A 10,398-nucleotide genomic window follows, 5' to 3' on the forward strand; every position below is an offset into this window, starting at 1 on the left:
ATATTCTTCCACTCCTCCAGTTCTCTTTTTGTTTCTTGTAGTAATGTTTTGTAATTTTCTTTGAATAGATCCTTTGTACTTCTGGTTAGATTTACTCCCAAGTATTTAATCTTGTGATTAGCTACTGTGAAGGGTATTGTTTAGCTCTGGCTCTGTATTCTCTTTGTCACTGTAGAGAAATCCAACTGATTTTTGTGTGTTGATCTTCTATCTTGCTACTTTGCCAAATTGGTCAACTATGTTTGATTGTTTTCTTGCTGAGTCTTTAGTGTTTTCTAAGTTATACTATCATATCATCTGCATAGAGATGTATTTTTACCTCCTTTTTGCCAATTTGGATACCTCTTATTTCCTTCTCTTGTCTTATTGCTATCAGTAAGGCTTCCAATACAATATTGTATAGGAGAGCATCCTGTATATCCTGATAGTGGGCATCCTTGCCTAGTTCCTGTTCTTAAAGGGGATGCTTTTAACCTCTCTCCATTGAGAACATGTTGGCTCTCTGGTTTGCCTATATAATTGTTACTATGTTGAAGAAATTGTCCTCTAATTCTATTTTGTTGAGTGTTTTAATCATGAAAAGGTATTGGATTTTGTCAAAGGCCTTTTCTGCATCAATTGATAGGATCATGTGGTTCTTGTTCTTTGCTTTGTTAATGTGAAGAATTACATTGTTTTTGTTACCTTGAGCTATCCTTGCATACCTGTTATGAATCCCACTTGGTCATGGTGAATTATTTCTTTGATGTATCATTGGGTTCTATTGGCTGGTATTTTATTCAGGATGTTTGCACCTATAGTCATAAGAGATATTGGCCTATAGTTTTCTATTTTGGTGGTGTCCTTTCCTGGCTTTGGTATCAAGGATATGTTTGCTTCATAGAATGAGTCTGGGAAAATTCCATCTTTTTCTATTTTCTGAAATAGTTTATGTAGAATTGGTGACAGTTCTTCTCTGAATGTTTGATAAAATTAACTTGTAAAACCACCTGGTCCAGGGCTTTTTTTTGCTTGGAAGTTGTTGTATTACTTTTTCACTTTCTTCTTTTGTAATGGGTCTGTTCAGATGTTCAATTTCAGTTTGTGTCAGGTTGTGCATTTCTAAGTATTTGTCCATTTCCTCTAGGTTTTCATATTTGAGTATAATTTTTCATAATATTCTAATATTAGCCTTTTTATTTTAGTTGGTTTTGTTGCCATGTTGCCTGATTTATCTCTTATTTGAGTTATTTGTGTCTTCTTCTTTTCTTTTGTGAGTTTTGCTAAGTTTGTCAATTTTATTGACCTTTCAAAGAACCAACTCCTAGTTTTGTTGATAGTTTCAATTATTTTTTGGTTTTCTATTTAATTTATATCTGCTCTAATTTTTACAGTTTCAGTTTTCTTAGGGGGTTCTTTTTCAGTTTGCTGGAGATGTTGGATTAGAATTCATGCCCGATTTTTCCTGCCTTTTGGTGTGTTTGCTTATTGCTATAAATTGACCTCTGATTACTGCTTTGACTGTTTCACAGAGGTTTTATTAAGTGGTGTTATCGTTTTCATTTATTTCAAGAAACTTTTTAATTTCATTGTTTTTATTTCGTCTAGTATCCAGTCATGTTGAAGCATGGTGTTGTTCAGCTTCCAAATGTATTTTTTTTCTCCTTTATCTTCTTATTATTAATTTTAATTTTGTAGCATTATGGTCTGAAAAGATGCTTTGTATTATTTCTTTGTTTTTGAATTTATTGATGCTTGCCTTGTGACCTCGAATGTGATCTATTTTGGAGAAATTTCCATGCACATTTGAGAAGAAGGTATACTGTACTTTTTGGGGGGTGCTAATGCCTAGAACTATCTAGGAGATAGAGTTGGTTTACTGTGTGGTTTAATTCTTCAGTATCTTTGTTGAGTTTCTTCCTGATAGTTCTATCTTCTTCAGAGGGGTGTATTGAAGTTTCCAAGTACTATTGTAGTGTTGTCTGCTTCCTTTTTCAGTTTTGTTAATGTTTGTTTTATGTATTTTGCCAGTTTTTCATTTGGTGCATAGATATTTATTATTGTTATGTCCTCTTGTTCTATTGACCCTTTCAGCATTATGTAGTGACCTTCCTTGTTCTTTGTGATGGTTTTTACATTGACCTTTATTTTATCAGAGATTAATATCACTTCTCCTGCTTTTTTACTGTTTGCCATTTGCTTGGTATATTTTTCCCCATCCTTTTTATTTTTAATCTTTCTTTATTTTCATTTATCAGATGTTTCTCTTGTAGACAGCATATTGGGTTTTTTTATCCAGTCTGCTACTTTTTTTTCTCTTCAGTGGTCATTTAAACCATTCACATTCAGTGTGATTATTGAGAGGCAAGGTTTTATTGCTATCATTGTGTTGAGTTCTTTTTGGTGTTGTTGTTAGTTACTTTGGTCTGTGCTGCTTTCTGTGGTACCTCTGTAAGAAGGACATCTCTGAGTCTTTCCTGCAAAGCTGGCCTTGTTTGTACACACTCTTAGGTTCTGTTTTTCTTGGAATATCTTGATCTCTCCTTCATATTTGATGGATAATTTTGCTGGGTACAGTATTCTTGGTTTACAGTTGTGTTCTTAGAGTCTTTGATATATGTCCTTTCACTCTCTTCCTGCTTGCATGGTTTCTGCTGAGAAATAGGCACTTAATCTTATCTGCTCTCCCTTATAGGTTACTCGTTGTTTTTCCCTTGCTGCTTTCATGATTCTCTCCTTATCTTTGGTTCTGACAAATTTATCTGTGGTATTCCTTGGTGTTTTTCTTTTGGGGTCTATTCTATATGGTGTTCACTCAGTTTCTTGAATATATATTCTGCATTCTTCATTATTTCTGGGAAGTTTTCCTCTAGTAATTCTTCCACAACTTTTTTTGTGCCTTTACTTGCTTCTTCCTGTTCTGGGATTCCAATGATGTGCATGTTATTTCTCTTGATGGTGTCTCACATTATTCTTAGGTTTTCTTCTTTTTCCTTCCTTTTTGAGTCTGCTTTTTGCTCTAACAGATCAGTGGTGATGATTCTGTCTTCTTTTTCACTATTTCCGTCTCTTCTACTCTGCTCATGTGTCCCTCCATCATGTTGACGGCATCTGAACCATTGGACCTCATATTTTGGGTAGTGGTTTCTTGTTTTTCCAGTGCTGCTAATGCCTCTCTTTTATCTACATTGTTCTGGATTTTTTTTTACCTCCTCTTGGTTTTTGCTTGTAGTATCCTTTAATTCTTCAAGTTTGTCTTTCATCCATTGAAAATATTCAATCATTATTCTTTTAAATTCTGTGTCAGAAAGTTCCATCAGACTTTCTGGCTTCAGGAAATCCATTGATTCTGTGTCTCCCTTTGGGATGACATCTTGCTTTGTGCTTGTGTAGTGTGTGAGATAGCTTGATTTCTTTGACAAATTGATATGGTCTTGATCTGAAGACAATGCTCTATAGATCAGTTGGGCAGCTACCCCACTTGTGTTTTTCTCTGGACTTCTGAATCCAGGGAAATGTCAGTTCAGAGCCTGTGAGAGCAGCTTCTTGTAGCTAAGTCAGGTCAAGGTGCTCTAGATTAAAGGCAAGGTGATTGACCAGACATGTAGGCAAAGGTGTGGAGCCAAAGTGGTAGGGCAGACATGGGATTGGAGTGATCACAAGGGCAGATCAACCACTTGGGGGACGTTACTCAGACCTCAGCTATCCAGGTGTACTGTCCATCCCCCACCCAGTGGTTTTCATTCAGCATTCCCTGCCCAGTGGCACTTACTCAGGTGCCCTTGTGCAGCGACCACTGCCCAAGCAGGGTACTGGGTCCAACAGGACCTGCTAAGTCAAAGTTAAATTACCACCAACCCACTTGCCTCTGGCTGATGTGCAGTGTCCACAAAAGTTCAGACAATTTCCCACTGGCCCGCTCATTCTTCGACATTCAGCCCCTGGCCGGCTAGTTCTTAGGCAGACAGCGTGGCCCATGAGAGCTCAGCCAAATTCCCACCAGTGGGCTCACCCTTGGATGCTCTCCCGGGTAATTGGTGGTGCCGAAGAAAACTCAGCCAGGATCCTATCCGCTTTTCTCCTGCCAGATAAGTCCCATAGAAGCTCAGCTGGTGGCTTCGGGCAATGGATGCATGCATGGCATGGCTTTGTATTCTTGTAGCTACAAAACTAATTGTTCTAACAAAAGTTCTGATTCAAAGTCCTACTACTGTCCATGGCTCGCCTTGGTGGTTGGTGTCTGTGTGACATGAAGGACTCTCTAGTGGCCCAGAGGCACCGCTGGAGGTGCAGAGTTGTGGCACCACTGCCAGGGGCAGGGGCTTGGGGCTGTGGCGCCACCATGGCGTGGGGGCATGTTGGGGGGGCTGTTGCACTGCCACCAAGGGCATGGGTGCAGGTGTGTGGAACTGTGGTGGGGCAGGGGCACAGGGGTGTGGGGCTGTAGTGCCCCCACCTAGGGACAGGGGCGCAGGCCTGTGTTGGGGGTGGAGGGGCGGGGGAGCTGGGGTGCCGCAGGGGGTGGGTAGAAGGGCAGGGCTGATGATTTGTTCACAGATGTTAAGTTGCCAAGCCACCTGTTTTCAGCACATCAGACTGCCTGATTTGCTCTCTGCCCATGTCCTTGCTCTCCACCTGTGTTGTCTCCGACAGCTTCACTGCTCTCTGCCCTCATCACTACTCTCTGCCTGCCTACTACTACCCTTTGAAGGATAATGCCCCTGATAGCATCATCTTTAACCAGTCAGGACTGTCCAGTCCCAAGATGCCCACAGGCTGACCTGGCTGCAGGCAAACTGCATCCCTGCCCAGATCCGGTGTTTGTGTTTTTAATATATATATATATCAAGGACACCATGGCTCGGATGCTCAACCACTAAATTTTATTTTCTTTTTTAATCTTTGCACAAATCATCTTTTGACTTCCTGGCTGTTGATTGTGGAGCCAAGCAAACTAAAGCTGTTAACAGTCTCAGTCTCTTCACATCTATCATGAAGCTGCCAATTTGCCCAGTGGTGAGAATATTTGTTTTCTTGATGTTGAGCTTCACTTCATATTGAAGGTTGTAGTCCTCGACCTATTACAGCAGGCGTTTCAGGTCCTCCTCAGTTTCAGCAAGCAGGGTTGTGTTATCTGCATAACAGTTTGTTGATGAGTCTTCCTCCATTCCTGATGCCACTTTCCTCTGGATGATCTGTTTTGCATATAGATTGAAAAGGTATGGTGATAGGATGCATCCCTGGCATACACTTTTCTCAATTTTGAACAATCCTCTTGGTACTATCAGCCAGGAAATAAAAAGGTGAACTACATTGGGAAAATCTGCTTTCAGGGACCTCTCCAGAGTACTGAAGAGCAATGATGTCAGTATGGAGACTAAGGTGCTCATGGTCTAGGCCAATTAAGCCAATAGTTTTCGCAATTAGTTGTTATGCCTCAGAAAGCTGGACAATGACTAGGGATGACAGAAAGAGAATTGATGCCCTTGAACTGTGGTGGTGGAGAAGAGGAGAAGACTATTGAATATACCATAAGACCGCTAGGAGAACAAACATTTTCTTCCTTGAGAGAGCAAAACCAGGTTGCTCCTTGGAGGCAAGGATTTTGAAGCTCCGTCTGACATCCTTCGTGTATGTTGCAAGGTGGAACCAGTCCTTGGAGATGGACATCATGTTTGGGAGGGTGGAGGGACAGAGCAACAGAGGAAGACCCAGGATGAGATAGATTGACACAGTAATTGGGATAATGGAATGGGTGTGTCAGAGACGGTAAGGTTGGCTCAGGATAGAGTAGGGTTCAGGGCTTGTACATAGGGTCACTATGAGTTGCAAGCTAGTTGACAGCACATAACAACAAAAAACAATCTGCACTGATCTTTTGAAGTATGTCTCACTGTCCCTATTTTGTAGTGAAGGAAACAGAACTGGGTGAGGTTAAGTATCTGTCTTGCCAAAAGTCAAGAGTTGTTGTTGTTTTTGTTGTTTTTAGGCGCCATTGACTCATAGTGACCCTATGCACAAAAGATCTGAATCAGGTTCTGTCCTGCACATCCTCACACTTTCTGACACACAAGAGACCATTGCAGCAGTCACCATGTCAATCCACCTGGCTGAGGGTCTTCCACTTCTTCGCCAACCCTCCACCCTTCCCTATATCATGTCCCTCTTCAAATAATAGCACTTCTTATCAACATGTCCAAAGTATGTGATTTTTACCTCCAAAGACCACTCCAGCTGCACCTTCTCCAAGACGTATCTATTCATTTTCTTGGCCATCCATGGGATGTTCGGATTCAGTGCTCTTCTCCAACATCGCAGCTGAAAGGCATCAATGCTTTCACTGTCAACCTTATTCATTGTCCAGGTCTCGGATGCATAGCTAGTAATCAGAAAGACCATGGCCTGAATCAGATGCACCTTAGTCCTCAAACTGACATGACTACTCATCAATAATTTGTAAAGGTCCCTAGTTGCAGATTTTCCCACTGCAGTGTGTCTCCTTATTTCCTGACTGCTTGTATCAAGAGTGCTAATTGTGGATCTGACAGTTTTCAGTCTCTTCTCCATCCATCATGACACTGACTATTGGTCAGTGGTAAGAATCTTTGTTTTCTTGATATTGAGAAGCAATCAACAGTCAAGGCTGCATTCTTTGATCCTCTGCAACAAGTTTTTCAAGTCCTCCTCACTTTCAGCAAGCAAAGTTGCATCATCTGCATAACACAGGTTACTTATGAGTTTCCTTCCAAACCTGATGCCACATTCCTCTTCATATAGTCCACGTTCTCAGATAATTTGCTCATCACATAGATTGAACAGGTATGGAGATAGAATACAACCATGATGCACTCCATTACCAATTCCAAACCATGCAGTGCTCCATTCGCACAACAGCCTCCTGCTCCAGGTATAGGTTCTTCATGAGTACAACCAAGTGCTCTGGGATTCCCATTCTTCTCAATGTCAGCCACAACTTATCATGATCCACAGAGTCAAAGGCCTTTGCCTAGTCAATAAAACAGAAATAGACATTCTTCTGATATTCTTTACTTTTTACCCAAGATCTCTCTGACGTCAGCAATGATATCCCAGGTGCCACAGCCCCTTCTAAATCCCGCTTGAACTTTTGACAATTCCCTATCTATGTACTGTTCCAGCTATTTTTTTCCCCAGCTATTTTTGAATGTTCTTCAGCAGTATTTTGCTTGCATGTGATATTAGTGATATCGTTCAATAATTTCCACATTCAGTTAGATTACCCTTCTTAGAAATAGGACAAGATATGGACCTCTTCCAATCCATTGGCCAGAAAGGCATCCTCCAAATTTCCTGACATAGATTGGTGAGTGCTTCCAGGATGCATCTGTTAATTGAAAAAAGTCAATTGGTATCCCATTGATTCTTGGGGCGTTATTTTTTTGCCGATGCCTTCAACGCAGCTGCTACTTCCTCCTTCATTACCATTGGCTCCTGTTCATATGATACTTCCTGAAATTTTTTTGTGTCAATCAATTCTTTCTGGTACAATGACTCTGTGTATTCCCTCCATCTTCTTTTGATGCTTTCTGGGTCAGTCAATATATTACCCATAGGATCTTTGAATATTGCAACACAAAGCTTAAATTTGTTTTTTCATTTCTTTTAGCTTGAGAGTGAGTTCTTCCCTTTTTATTCTCCAATTCCAGCTCCTTGCACATTCCATTATAATACTTTGCTTTGTCCTCCCGAGCTGCCCTTTGAAACTGTCTGTTCAGCTCTTTCACTTCTATAGGTTTTCCTTTAGATTTGGTTTCTCGACTTTCTAGTGCAATCTCTAGATTCTCTTATGACATCCATTTTGATTTTTTTCTTTCTCCTATGTTTTTGTACTAACCTTTTGCTTTTTTCATGGATGATATCTTTTATATCATCCCACAACTCATCTGATCTTCAATCATTTGTGTTCAGTGTATCAAACCTATTCTTAAGATAATCATGAAATTCTGATGGAATTGATTTGAGATCATATCTTGGTTCCTATGGACTTATTTTAATTTTCTTCAGCCTCAATTTGAACTTGCATATGAGTAATTGATGATCTGACTCACAGTCTACCCCTGGCCTAGTTTTGACTGCTGATATTAAGCTTCTACGATTTTTTCCACAAATGTTTTCAATCTGATTCCTATGCAGCACATTGGATCAAATCTATGTGTAATGTCTTCTTTTCTGTCTTTTAGAAAAGTATCTGCAATGAATAAATCATTGTAAATACAAAACTCAATCATCCTATTTTCAGCTTCATTTCTTTTATCACCAAGACCATATTTTCCAACTACTCTTCCTTCCTCACTCTTTTCTACTTTTGTATCCCAGTCACCAATTATCATTAATGCATCATGATTGCATGTTGGGCCAATTTCAGACTGCAAAATTTGGTAAAAATTCTCAATTTCTTCCTCATTGGCACTAGATGTAGGAGCATATACTTGAATAATAGTTATGTTAATAAGTCTTCCTTGTATGTGTATGTATATTATCCTATCACTCACAACATTGTATTTCAGGATTGAACCTGAAATTCACTTTTTTACTATGAATGCAATACCATTCTTCTTCTGTTTTTCATTCCTTGCATTTTATACCATATGCTTATCTGATTCAAATGGCCATAGCTGGTCCATTACATCTCACTAATACCTAGTATGTCAATATTCTCGCATTCCATTTAATTTTTAACAATTTCCAGTTTTTCAACATTCAAGTTACCTAGATTCCATGTACCAATTGTTAAACAATGTTTGTCATTAATTTTCCTCATTTCAACTGACTTCCAATCTGGGTTCTACCACTACACTAGTATAACTATGCTCTTTTTTAGTGTTCACGGGGTTTCAAAAGCCTTTTGTTTAAGAAGTAGATTGGCCACCCTGCTTTTTAGTTTGTCTTAATCAGGGAATTCCACCAAATGCCATCCACGATGGGAAACCATTTTGGAATTTGACACACCAGTGGCAAAGATTTCAGTATCATAGCAACTCCAAGTAATTGCAATACAGTAAACTGACAGACTAGTGCTGCACCACTTAAAACAATGTTCTCTCCGAACCCAATCAATAGCAAGCCCAAGGGCCTGTGACCCATGAGCCCAACCAACTTTTAAGTACAAAGGCCTGCCCACCAGATCCTGATTGCTATTACACAAAGAGACTTCCCACACAAGCTGATTGTAAACGAGATCAGATACAGTTAATCAGCTTACACTTGATTGCTAACACAATCAGAAACACCTAAACAGTTTACCCCCAGCTTTCAAGTAAATCACAACACTTACCTACCAGGATCCAACTTCACCACGCTAAAAGCTAACAACAATAACAAAAAAAGTCAAAGTAGATGCCCTCCCAGTTTCCTACTGGCTACGAATGTTAAGGAGGCTGAGGCTTAGAGCAAATATTGCATACTGAGGTTGAAGGTCTGGAGTTCATGATGTGCCCAGGAGGCTGAGTCCCCACCTCTTCCATCATGTATGGGTCTTGTGGTTGTTAGGTCAAAATGAGGGGCCTGTAAGGGAGTAGGAGCTAGAAGCCAGGGAAGACTTGCTGTAAGTGGTTGTAGAAAGAATATCAAAAGCACACAGAGGCTTGTTCTGGGAGTAGCAGTCAGGGAAGGCTGCACTGGGCTTGTTCTATTCCTCACTTTGTCCCTTCCCTCAGCTGAATTCCTTTAGCCCCTAAGTGTATCTGCTAGCATAATTAGAATGCTAGTCTCTGGCCTTGGGACCTCAACCTATGCCGTCCTGGGACCACACAGTACAGATTTCAGTGTGAAATCTCTGGGTTTGCTGTTCCTACCAGACTTCCTGTCTTTGTCCATCCAATGTGACCCTCCCCCATCTTTATGCTTTCTCTCATCTCCCACTCCTCTCACCTCCCACTGTTGTACAAACCTGCTTTCAGCCCTATAGAACCCCTGTTTCCTCTGTGACAATCCCTCTCAGACCCTCAGTCTGCACTAAGCATAATTTCTTCTCAACCTCCAATTTTCTTTATGTGCTTTGGCTTCCGAGTTGCTTTTCATATCACCTTACCTGTTCCTAAACTTTTCCAGGGTGGGAGCAATAGTGTGGGATCCTTGGGCTATTTTCGCTAGTATGCAATGCTATTGGTTGACTTAGAGCGACCCTCCCTCAGGTTTTTAAGGCGTTAAATACCTTTTTTAAAAATTAATTTTAATGAACATTTACAGAGATTTTGGATTTCCATTTATTCATTGTTGCATTTTTCTGCCCACCCCTCTTCCCCCAGTTCATTCTTCTCTTTGAAAAGTAAAAGAAAAATTCCTTCATTGGTATACAATCCCCCACCCCCACCCCCGAGTACACTCTACTATGCAACCTTTATTCTGGACTCTTTTTTTTTTCTATAATTATATTTTATT

Source organism: Elephantulus edwardii, unplaced genomic scaffold (assembly GCF_000299155.1).
Source record: "Elephantulus edwardii isolate Elephantulus edwardi_28Jun2011 unplaced genomic scaffold, EleEdw1.0 scaffold00249, whole genome shotgun sequence".
NCBI lineage: Eukaryota > Metazoa > Chordata > Mammalia > Macroscelidea > Macroscelididae > Elephantulus > Elephantulus edwardii.